Source organism: Sinocyclocheilus rhinocerous, unplaced genomic scaffold (assembly GCF_001515625.1).
Source record: "Sinocyclocheilus rhinocerous isolate Xijiao unplaced genomic scaffold, SAMN03320098_v1.1 scaffold1268, whole genome shotgun sequence".
Lineage (NCBI taxonomy): Eukaryota > Metazoa > Chordata > Actinopteri > Cypriniformes > Cyprinidae > Sinocyclocheilus > Sinocyclocheilus rhinocerous.
This window is the reverse complement of record NW_015664016.1, coordinates 1,263,792-1,276,390: the sequence shown is the minus strand read 5'-3', so window position 1 is coordinate 1,276,390 and position 12,599 is coordinate 1,263,792. Positions and strand designations below refer to the sequence as shown.

Genomic DNA, 12,599 nt, shown 5'->3' with positions numbered 1-12,599 from the left:
AAGTGGATATCGTCCTCTTTTGGAAGGCTAAACAAAGTAGTTTCACTTTCAGAAATGCAGACATGGTACATCACAACGCACTGGATAGCTGGCCAATCACAGCACACCTCGCTTTTTCAGACCGATGAGCTTTGTAAAAATCGACGCGTTTCAGAAAGGCGGGGCATAGAGGAGAAATAATAATGTACAGTATGTGGAAAATAATGTGTTTTTTTTACCTTAAACCGCATAAACACCTTTCATTACACCAAATGCATAAAATAATGTTCTTTTTAGCAGCATCATATGACCCCTTTAAAGGTTTGGGGTCTGTTAAATTGTATACTTCTCTTATGTTCACCAAGGCCACATTTGTTGGATCACAACACAGTAAATATTATTAGATTATTAATATTATTACAATTTAAAATAACTGTTTTCTATTTTAATTTATTTCAAATGTTTATTTAAATGTTTAAAGTTTATTTGCAAAAAGAGTTAACTCCGTTTAGTTTAGTTTTAAAAATCATGTTTCTTATTATGTTATCATGTTTTATTGTGTTAGTTAGCTAGTATTTTTTTTAGTTATTTTACCTAATCAAAAAAACCTAATTGCAGTTTGATTGAGATTAATTGGAAGGCACAATGAAAAACATGATTTTTGAAAATTGTTAAAAACTGAGTTATCTGTCTTTGCAAATTAACTCTTCATATATATATATATATATATATATATACTATTATTTAGTATGTTTAAATGACATTTTGCATGTTTGAATCTTTCTATACTTGAATTTTTTTGTATTTCATATATCATATTTCAAGTCTTTGAAGCGCAAGACACCATCTGACATCTAACCATTTACGTATATAATATTCCAGTATCTTTGGCTTGTAGCAAAACATGATCTTGGCTGCCTAAATAAATTTTCCAACGAACCAAATTCCCTCCTGGTCACCCTGAAAGGAAGCCGCCCAATTAGAAGTTGCCGCTCAATAAAAATGGAGGCTCTTTCTCATTGTAAGAGCCCAGATGGTAATACAGGCTTACCTGTCTCCACAGGCCTCCTGAGAGGAGCGTGGGATAGAGAGCGGCACACAGCCAATTTATCCACCCCTCGTCGGGTTGCATGTGCTGCTGGTGAAATGCACCCTGAAACTTTCATGTTCCCTCGACTGGAAGTTAATTAGGAACATCTGTATCTGGCAGCTGGGGCAAGTCGTGACATGTCACCGACGCACGATAGGGTTATCAGTTGCATTTGGCACTGAATAAAAATAATAGAAATATGACTCACTGACATTGTCTCTTTGGTTGTTTTTAGCGTGCCGTGAGCTGATGAGTGATCAGAATAATCATTGAACAAGATCGCAAATTATCAATCAATGATGTGATGGTTTGCCGCCTCAGTGGCAGTAGATGAAGCTAAGACATGGGCAAGCAGGTATGTATGAGATTGACAGAGAAATATGAGCATTAGTGTTTGTCATCCTAGACCTATTGTATATTAAATATCAGTTTAAAAGAAGGAGGGAAAAGAACTTCTGTGAAATATAAATGAAGATATTCTGAAAAATGTCTCAATGTTTTCTGTCCATACAGTGTATCAAGTCACAGATGTTTTGGAACCTATTGACTTTTACTGTATGAACAAAAGCAGTTGAAATATTCTTCAAAATATCTTCTTTTTGTGATCTAGAGATAAAGAGAGAAAGAGAAAAAGTCATACAGTTTTGGAATGACATGAGGTAAACAATGAGTAAAATATGGCAAAAAAACCCCGTCATTTTTAAAGACACAGTTCACCCAAAAATGAAAATTCTGCCATTCATTACCAGTGTTGTTTCATGTTCCCTCGACTGGAAGTTAATTAGGAACATCTGTATCTGGCAGCTGGGGCAAGTCGTGACATGTCACCGACGCACGATAGGGTTATCAGTTGCATTTGGCACTGAATAAAAATAATAGAAATATGACTCACTGACATTGTCTCTTTGGTTGTTTTTAGCGTGCCGTGAGCTGATGAGTGATCAGAATAATCATTGAACAAGATCGCAAATTATCAATCAATGATGTGATGGTTTGCCGCCTCAGTGGCAGTAGATGAAGCTAAGACATGGGCAAGCAGGTATGTATGAGATTGACAGAGAAATATGAACATTAGTGTTTGTCATCCTAGACCTATTGTATATTAAATATCAGTTTAAAAGAAGGAGGGAAAAGAACTTCTGTGAAATATAAATGAAGATATTCTGAAAAATGTCTCAATGTTTTCTGTCCATACAGTGTATCAAGTCACAGATGTTTTGGAACCTATTGACTTTTACTGTATGAACAAAAGCAGTTGAAATATTCTTCAAAATATCTTCTTTTTGTGATCTAGAGATAAAGAGAGAAAGAGAAAAAGTCATACAGTTTTGGAATGATATGAGGTAAACAATGAGTAAAATATGGCAAAAAAAACCCGTCATTTTTAAAGACACAGTTCACCCAAAAATGAAAATTCTGCCATTCATTACTCATCCTCATGTTATTCCAAACCCATAAGACTTCATGACCACATTAAGATATTTTTAATGAAATCTGAGAGGTGTTTAGCGATCCACGATGTTTACATCGCCTCGTTTTGGATTCAAATAAAATGTCAGGTCATGCATAGACTATCTGTTCTCTTTGCATTTAAATCTAGATTTATTCACACTGGTCATTGAAAACCTCTACGTGAAAACACTTGCCCGAAAAAAAATGTGGGGACGAATTTACATTTTATTAAAAGTGGGGGGACCCATCCCCTGCATCCCCTACGTATTCTATGGCCATGGCTCTATGTATGTTTCGATCATTGTTTAGATGTAAATAAAATCCTAAATCATAGCTCTTCACAAGACTTAATCCATTCTATTCATATGGATTCATTTTATGATGCCTTTAAGGCCATTTTGGATCTTCTTTGTTTTGGTTACCTGGACTTTCAATGGAGGGACAGAAACATCTCAGGTTTCATTAAAATATCTTAATTTGTGTTTCGAAGATTATCCGAAGTATAGGTTTAGAACAAGATTAGGGTGAGTAAATGATGGAATTTCCATTTTTGGGTGAACTGTTCCTTTAAGGCTCAAGGTTATCTCAAAGGAAGAGTGATAGAGACTGAATCCAAGTGGGCCGTATTTCATCTGTCTGATTTTGGCACGTTTGTGACAGTGAGCGATGTCTTCTGCCAGCTGTGTTTAAGCATGCACAAGCTGTCGCCAATCAGAGCAACTCCCCGTGTGTTTCAAAAGCAAGGTGACCGGCCTTGTTATTATCTCATCAAGCAAAAGGACAAAAGACGACTGCATGGTTGCAGTCATCCATGCTTACTGCGGTTGCCTTGGAAACCAGCTGCTCAGCAGGCCTTGACTTGAGAACTGGGGTATAAACCAATGCCTTACACAACACTTGATGATTAATGGTATTATCAAGTTCGCTTGGTGCCTTAAAATACCCACCAAGCAACAAGAAGTGAAGCCTTCTAAATCATCCTAAAACAGCATTGGCCATTAGCCAGGACAAGAAATGGGTCTGTTCAGATGTCAGTGGTACATTAGGTTGGGTGGAGTGGTGTGGAAAACAAAAAGCTTTGACACTCAGAGACACAAAGATGGCAAGCAATAGCATGCGTAGCTGCAGGCGAGAGATGAAGACGGAGATTGCTCCGGGGAAGGAAATGAGGTGGTCAGAGACCACGCCACATGCTAATCCTCTCTTTCCCGGTCTGGCTGCACCGGTTCCCGTCTCCGTGTCTGTCTCGCAGGCGAATGGGAACGGATCTGGTGCTCTTTCAGCGCCAGCAGTAGAGTGCTCTGGCCATGTTTTTTCAATTGCGCTGATGAGACAGGCTGGCTCCTAATAAACGTAGCCTTTGGTTTAAATGACAGGTCTAATTTCACATACTGTGATGAGAGACTGTGGAAAAGCGTGGCACAGTCTGAGACATGCGAAACGGTGCCTGAGTCATTCAGATCCTTCTAGATTAATTCCATTTCCTGTGAAGATTAAGTGTGCCGCAGAGCTGATATCTGATTAGAGTACTTGGGGGAGTTGTTTATAATTAGTTTGGGTGTAATCTCATTTCACAGCACCTCGTGGGGAGGCAAATGTTTTCACAAATTTATCTGCATAATTGGTCAAGGTGTTAATCAGGTTTGAAGATACCTGCTGGCTAGATAAAACAAAGAATAGACCTGTTCTACATAACATCACTGAGGAATTGTGGGTAAATGGTATTGCTCAACATTCTTTTACATTATACGACATTATCCACTGTGAAATAGATAGATGAATAAGTCATATTTGAAGTTGTCATATAATAAAACAATAAGCTATATTGATGTTATTGATATGATATTATGCAATACAGCGATTTTGCCACTGGTGATTTCCCACAACAGGAAGTTGTGGGAAATTATGAAATAGATAGTTCTAAAATTTAAATGAACTACATTTTATGGAGCCAGATCGACCTCAAAAATAATACATTTATAAAACAAAATTCATAAATGCACAGCACAATTTACATTTACAAAATCCGATTCGTAAATTCAAAACACAATTCATAAATACAGAAGTAAAAGCATAAATATGCACAGTACAAGCGCAGCGTTGAGCTTCTTGAGTCTGTTCAGTAAAGAGTGTTTTGATTGGTGGATTAAAAGCTCACCGTGATTGGCTGAACGGAACATCCTCCAAAAAAAGATATTTATGAATCTTAACCTGCCAGGAAGGTCTCAAAAATACCGCACACAAATTCAAAGCAGTCCACGCATGTGTGATGATTTGCAAATGCAGATTCAACGATCCATAAATACATGTAACATCATTCATAAATGTGGATTGTTAATTAATTCAAGAACTTGATATATACATATTTGTGTACACATTTTAAATTTATTTAGGTAAGATGCTTTTGCATTTGGGGAAATATTTATGCTTTTACTTCTGTATTTATGAATTGTGTTTTGAATTTACGAATCGGATTTTGTAAATGTAAATTGTGCTGTGCATTTATGAATTTTGTTTTATAAATGTATTATTTTTGAGGCCAATCTGGCTCCATACATTTGAAGTTGTCAATGAATAAAGCAGTAAGCCATTTGTTGCTATGCAGTTCAGTGATTTTCCCACAATGAAAAGTGGTGTACCTAAAACTTTTTATTTTATTTTATTTTATTATTAACAGTAAAAGCTAGATTTGAAGAACAAAAATAAGTGGTGTTTTCAAGCAGTAATCAAACAGTTATCCTCATTTCTGGCGACTAACAAACATGGTTTGTTTCTCATGATGTTATTTATATATTTGTTAAACCATATACAGAATTGCAATTCAAATTTGATTGTAAGGACATATAATTACAATGAACAAAAATTCATATAATTGTATTTTTGGGAGAAAAGCCCAATTTGTCAGTACTACCTTTCAATGGTGACAAAACAACTTAAGGTTTGAAGGTTTATAGGCCTTACAGACAGACAGACCGACAGACAGACGGACGGACGGACGGATGGACGGACGGATGGACAGATAGATAGATAGATAGATAGATAGATGTGTTGTTCACTATATGTGTTGTTCACTGTTTTACCAATGATGACTCTTCATTAAAGTCACAGTTCCACATAAACCAGTTTGACCAAATGTAGAGCTGACCACCAGACAGATGGTTCCTCTTGTGTGTTTCACTTCCACACTCTTCCTTCAGCTCACGCACAGGTTAGAAAGAAAGACTCAAGCCTTAGACACACGCCAAATGAAGCTCCACTGCCATAATATTTGTCTTGACACCCAAAGCTTCCTGAACTCTTTTTGAAGGAAGAGATTGGAGGTGTCATCTGTATGGCACATTAAAGACCTCTGGCTGTTTATTTGTTGTCAGATGGGAAGGCAGGGTGAGAAAAACCAGGCCTGTCCTGCTGTTCAGCACCCCACAACCAAAGGGAAGTGGACCTTTATTGGTGACCCCCCCAACCAGGGCACACTCAGGTTTGCCCAATTTATGGATGCTCCTGCACAGTTCAGTCACAACGAGGGCCTGTATTTGGGGCTGTGCGATGTGGCAGATGTGTTTGAGGAAAACTGCACAAAGAAAAAGTTGTAATTGAAGGAGGTGAAGAGAAACAAATCACCTAATGAATGAGTTACGTTTGCATATGTCTGGATAATTACTAATTCCAAGCAGCTAATGTTAATCATTTTTAACTAATGGATATATCAAAGGTGGGCAAATATGGATTTACATTTACATTTTTTAATGCATTTTCATCACAATTCTTTTCAGGATGGGTGGGCAGTCAATAAACCAGCACAGTTGCCTCAGTGAGGCACCGGAAAATAAGTGTGGATTATTATGTGGACACTGTTAAAACCATCTATTTGAGCTGTAATAACATGCCACTCAAGCTATTGCCTAGCAACAAACCACTGTATGATTTTACAAAATGCTTGCTAGAAAGGGAAACATAGGCAATCACTTGGCATCTGATATAATCAGACTACTTTTTTATTACGTTTAGATTACTTTTGACCTAACTCGTTTATCACATTGATTTAAATGGGATAATCTTGTACCATATAGATTTAAAAATGCAAAGAAAATATATTCCATTCAATGTTATTGACAACATGAAGTGCATTAAACATTACATTACATCAAGGTTTCCCAAACTGGGGTGCGTAGGGAACTGCAGGGGGGTTTGTGAGTTTAATGAAAATATAAGCGGTAGGGTATTTTAGAAAGGAACATTTAAAAGACGAAAAAGAGAAATTAGAGAGAATTGACAAATATTGAATTATTTATTGCTATTGTGTGAAAAATATGTAATCATGTAATCAATAAAAAAGTAACTGTAGTCTGAATTCAAGTGTTTTAAAATGTGATTTAATCTAATTACAAGTACTTCATTTTTGGAATCTGATTACGTAATCCAGATTACATGTAATGTACACAGTGTCAATGGTTTAAGGCAGGGATCCTCAAATCTGGCCCACGAGATCCACTTTCCTGCAGAGTTTAGCTCTATCCCCAATCAAACTCACCTGAGCATGCTAATCAATGTCTTCAGGATCATTAGAAAATCACAGGTGGGTGAGTTTGATCAGGGTTGGAGCTAAACTCTGCAGCGCATTGGCCCTCCAGGGCAAGATTTGAGGAACCCTGGTTTAAGGTCTGGCTGGTTAGCACAGCCCACTTAGTCCCTGCTGGTAGATGCTGTAACTACACCATCTGGAACGACAAGCCTGTGCAATGCCAACAAGCCCTTTCTTTATTTAACTGGCTGCTTCAGAAATACACCTGCAGAGCAACTTCATTTTTAAAGATTGAACTGGACTACCAGGAGTGGGGCTCGAACCCACGAGGACATTTGTCCATTGGATCTTAAGTCCAACGCCTTAACCACTCGGCCATCCTGATGCCTGTATGATGCTAATAACCCCTTTGTGTCTTTCACAGGAGCACTGTAGGAGCACTTAAACAGCAGAGCAGCATTACTGTATGAACCCACAAAGCATCTTTCTCCATGGGAGGCCATTTAAAGGTTGATCTGTATGCTGATGGCATCATGTGTATAGAGTTTTCTCCAGGTATTGTTCTAAATGTGACCATATTTACTCAACCTTTCCATATTACGCTAGCATATGCATGAATGTATAAAATGCAATGATCTGCCATAATTTCCAAGTATTTCTTTTTACACAGTAATGGAAAGTTTCTCAAGTTAATGCTGATGGCATTATTATGGTGACCAATATGCCGGATATTGACTACATATTCTGAATGAATGGATTTGATCTCATTACTTGCTAAATGAAAGTGTGGGCAAAACAAAAACAAATTAGAATTGTGCGCAACAAAGTATTCAAAGAAAGACATTTAGAAAACACAGTTATGCCATAATCTTTAACTGAATGCCTGACTTAAGCAAAAGTAATGTGACACTAGTCCTTAATGGAAAAATGTCAATGTGATATAATTTATTGCTTGTAAATCACATGAAATTGCTTTTGAATGCATTAGAAAGCAATGAAATGACTGCATTCATTAAATCGGCCCCAGTCTTGTGGGGATGGAAAGCACACATAAGTCAGTAACCATGGTTTCTGGTGGCTTAATATTGCAGGGTTGCCATAGCGACAGAGAGATCAACACTGACTTTGTGCGCTGTAGAAGGTGTGGATTGCATCTATATACAACCTGTCAGTCGCTGGGCTCAGTTCCTCACACTTTCTGAAACTGCAGAAGTCCCTCCTGACATGGTTCTTATTAGCACTCATATAGTGAAGTGCTCATGTGAGATGAACCCTGTTTCGTCAGAAACACACAGCCGCGGTACACATGGGAGGGCAGGGAAAGAGGTTTCTGAGGAAAAACAAACATCTGGTTATTAAAATGACCTCGGCACACTGACAAGTTTGACCTTGAAATGAATATTTTACCAATATTCTGTCTTCCTTGTGGCAAACACTGATTTGAAGTCTTGCTTAAAAACCTCAAGTCTAGTGTTTTTTTGTTGGTGCTGATGTATGTTTTTATTTCCATTCCTTTTTTAGCAAATGCTTTTATCTAAAGTGTTTGCATTTCTTTACTAGGAGTGGGGTTTGAACTCACGAGGACATTTGCCCATTGGATCTTAAGTCCAGTGGCTTAACCACTCGGTCATCCTGGTGACTGCATCACATTAGCACCTCTTTGTTTCTTATACAAGTATTTTAGAACCACTTTGTTGGTAATCACAACATATTTAAATGTTGCAACAAACTACCAAGAGTGGGTAACACAACCACATCACTACATTCTTTTTTAAAGAGCCCATTGATCTACCAAGTTGTTTGTAACACATAATGTCAGATTACTATATTCTGTTTAAAACTCACATCACTCTACCAGGAATGGGGTTTAGACCCACAAGGGCATTCATCCATTAAATCTTCAGTCCAATGTCTTGACCACTCGGCCATCCTGGTCACTTTGTGATGCAATGAACCCCTGTGTTCCCTTTACAGCTACTTCAGAGCCAGTTTCTTCAGAAACCAAGTTGTTTGTTACACAACCACATTACTATATTCTGTTTAAAATGCACATTGATCTACCAGGAGTGGGGTTCGAACCCACGAGAACATTTGTCCATTGGATCTTAAGTCCAACGCCTTAACCACTTGGCCATCCTGGTCCCTTTGTTGTGTTGAAACCCCTTCGTTCCTTCTTCAGGTACTTCTTAACCACTGTGGGAAACCAGTTTTGGTAATGCAACCACATACAGTCACATTATTATATTCCATTTAAAATCACATTGATCTACCAGAAGTGGGGTTTAAAACCCATGAGGACGACTGCACCAATTGGATTTGTCCAATGGAACTAGTTTGTTGGCAGCAACCACATACAGCCTCATCACTATGTGGGGCAAATTTGTTTTCTTCCCAATTAAAAAATCCAAAAACTGGATTTCTTAACAGGTTGTGCAGCTGCTCAGTGTGTGTTCTTATCCGTCCTTAATGCGGAATGAACGCGTTCCCTTAAGCATCTCCCCCATTTGTGACACGACCGCGTTCGGCTTTGATCGCCTTCTGCACGGCTCAACAAGCAAACACTTTAATTAGTGCTTTATTGACTAATGCTTTTCTCCAGGCCCTGTGTCACTAGCTTTACCGGCCACCAGCCTATTCTTTGTGGATTAACCTCTTTCTGTGCGCAGTTTAACCAGCCATTGTCCTGCAGTAACGTGAACTGTTCTTGCAGGAGGTTTCGACACAAAAGCCCTTCAGTGCCCAGGCAAACCTCAAAGAGCCATCATCCCTCCATCTCAAGCTCTTCAAAGACTCCTTCATCATTCTGAATCCCTCTGTTCCTCCTCGGCCCCTCGTTTAGGAGCGGGACCCCACCGGCCCTCACCTCCCCCATTGATCAGCACACTTATTTCAGTGTCTCTTGGGAGCTTGGAGCTCATAAGTAAGACCTGGACAGCTGATAATGACTTTGCAGCTCTGGGGGAAGGAGATTACTGCTGCGCTTTCGTGGTTATGGCAGTGGTGGTCTGTGTATACATGCAGGGTCCAAAATCAATACTCACCAAGCACTAGATGAGAGTAAAAAATGTCTTTTAGCAAATAAAAAGGGCATTTTGAAATAATTTTTTTAGGAATGCAACATCATGGTGGTTAAAACTGCAATGTAAGAACAACAGACTTACCTTTTTTGGCATGCTTAAATGAAAAAAAGAGAGATACAAACAGTTTACCAAAGAAAAGTCATTTATCTTCTGACCACTTTTACCATAAATTTAGCTAAAAATTCTAATGTTTTATTATTTTAGTTATGTTTTAGTTATTTGTGTGTGTAACTCTAGAATTCCATGTGGCATCTTATTCTTGGTGTTGAAAACAAGAAAGAAAATCACAACGAGTCTTTATGTTTTTGTGATATAGTTGTTGTTTCACCTGATGGGACTGATGGACTGGCAAATAGGAGAGACTGGGGCTAGTTGTCACACTATACGTCAAACAAATATTTCTTAAAGTAAATTTCTGTTTTAGACGCACACTTTAAAGTCATGGCCACAAAAAAGCTACTGAATATTCCTGCTTTTAATAGATACAGTCGATTAAACACACATTGACCTTTTGTGGCAATATGTCTCAACAGCAGGGCAGTGATGTCTCATTATATAGGGTAAGTTGTCACAAAAGGTTGTCATAGGTTTTTGAAAATTAAATTAATGAAATGAAGCCCCGAATGGTTCATGCTTCAACTAAAATGTAACATCTAAAAAATGTATTAAAAAAATATAAAGATATATTATTGGACCTAAATAATTAAAGCTATTAACAGTTGAAGCTTATTATATTTATAAAATAATAAATATGGTATATAAATTATATATATAATTTTTATAAGCTTTTTCTAGTTTCATGGTTGATATGTTGACTGGTATGTGTATAGCATCTACTGGCAGACCAGACATGTCAAATAATTTGATTCGGATAGTCGCCTTTGAAGCACAAGCAGTCATTATCTTCTCTGAGGGCTCTTGTTGGGTAATTGCGGTGGCTTTTTGGTGCAAATGATTTCTTGATATTGTAGACGAGTAATTCCCAGCATGAGCTTAATTTTTTCAGTTATTTTTTTCTCTTCTTTTGTCTGTCATACCTGACAGGTCACGGGGGAAGGGTTCGTTTACCGCAGGGTGCTGCGAATCAATATAACACACTACTTCTTTTCCGATAAATGACACAGGGATGGAGGAAGATGAGTTAGACAGACAGAAGGGAACTGGTTTATTGGAGACTCAATAACTCGAGCTATTTATATGCGCAGCCTCCTCGTTTCCTTAACGACCTCTTTACCTATTTCAGGCCACCTGAGAGCTTCAGTCTGTGTTGAACGGGGATTGAACGGAGCTCTAACGCAGTTCTTGATCTCTCTACAGTTACATGCCTGAAGAATGCGCTGGAATACCATTGTTTCTAAAAATGAGTCTGTGCTCCCCCTGAGAAGGACAGTGAGAGATTTACACAGCTGGTCCATGAGCACAACACAAACTCCAAACTCACGGTCCATTCTTTCTTTCTCTTTTCAGTATGCAGTAACAGAGGGTGGTGGGTACACATTACATTCCCTCCAGCAGTACTCACCCCACATCTGATTCCTGCGATCTGGGTGGTTTGTGTGTATATTGATTCATTCTTTCATCAAATAGCGAGAGTTATTTTTGTTCCAGTTTTTTTTTGGCCCACTAGATGTTTATTTCTTTATAAAGGTATCTAAAATAGAATTTTGTTGGGAACAAAAATTGATTGAATGTGCATATAGAGCAAGCAAAGGATCATTTAAAATCTGTACAATCTTTAAAATAAAGGTTCTTTTTTGACATTCATGTTTCCATGAAGAACCTTTAGCATCCGTGGAAACTACTTAAGTTTATGGTACTGATTGTTTCTTATTGATGACTTTAAAAAGTGAATGATGTGTAATATCCACTTATCGAAAGCCTTGTGTATTTCATATTAAAATGGGAAGATGGGGCAGGACGTATCGTGCTTTTTAAAACCATCAGATGTCTTGAGATTGTCACACACTTTATAGCTTTGTATAAAAGAATGATTTTTAAATGAGCTTAAAGTATATTTTGTACGTTTTAAGTGTATACTGGCATATTTAATCTAATAAACATGAACTAAATGCTACAAAACTACAATTTTCATTTCCTTTCAGTCTGTCCTGTCAGGGGCTTCTGGTTTAAATTGTTCTGTGTCAGGGGATCCGGCCTAGTAAAAGCAGCTGCAGCTTTTCCTTGTCGACGAAGAAGGAAAACACACACAGCCCCCGCCAGGCCTGTGGGTCTGGCAGGGTCATAACCCAGCACCTGAGCTAATCATGGACATTATCAAAACAGCAGGCTCTCTGGGGTCTGTTTGTTTATGCTATCCAGGGTGGCCCCTCGCTCTACCCGGGCCTGGCCCTCGTAACAGCACCTGGAGCAGACAGTAAACACCTCGGCCTCAGCGCTGGACGAATGGGGTGCTAAAATTGAACAGGAAAGTGAAAGAAACCTTAAAGGGATAGTTCACCCAAAAATGAAAATGTGA

General features: G+C 38.2%; 2 non-coding genes across 2 annotated transcripts; both read right to left on the bottom strand.

The window, feature by feature from the left end:
* Positions 1–7,345: 7,345 nt before the first annotated feature.
* On the bottom strand, positions 7,346–7,428 carry trnal-uaa (transfer RNA leucine (anticodon UAA)). Its single transcript has one exon. It is a non-coding gene; the product is annotated as a tRNA-Leu (tRNA).
* A 1,673-nt stretch (positions 7,429–9,101) lies between these two features.
* trnal-uaa (transfer RNA leucine (anticodon UAA)) lies at positions 9,102–9,184 on the bottom strand. Its single transcript has one exon. It is a non-coding gene; the product is annotated as a tRNA-Leu (tRNA).
* Between the last annotated feature and the right edge of the window lie 3,415 nt (positions 9,185–12,599).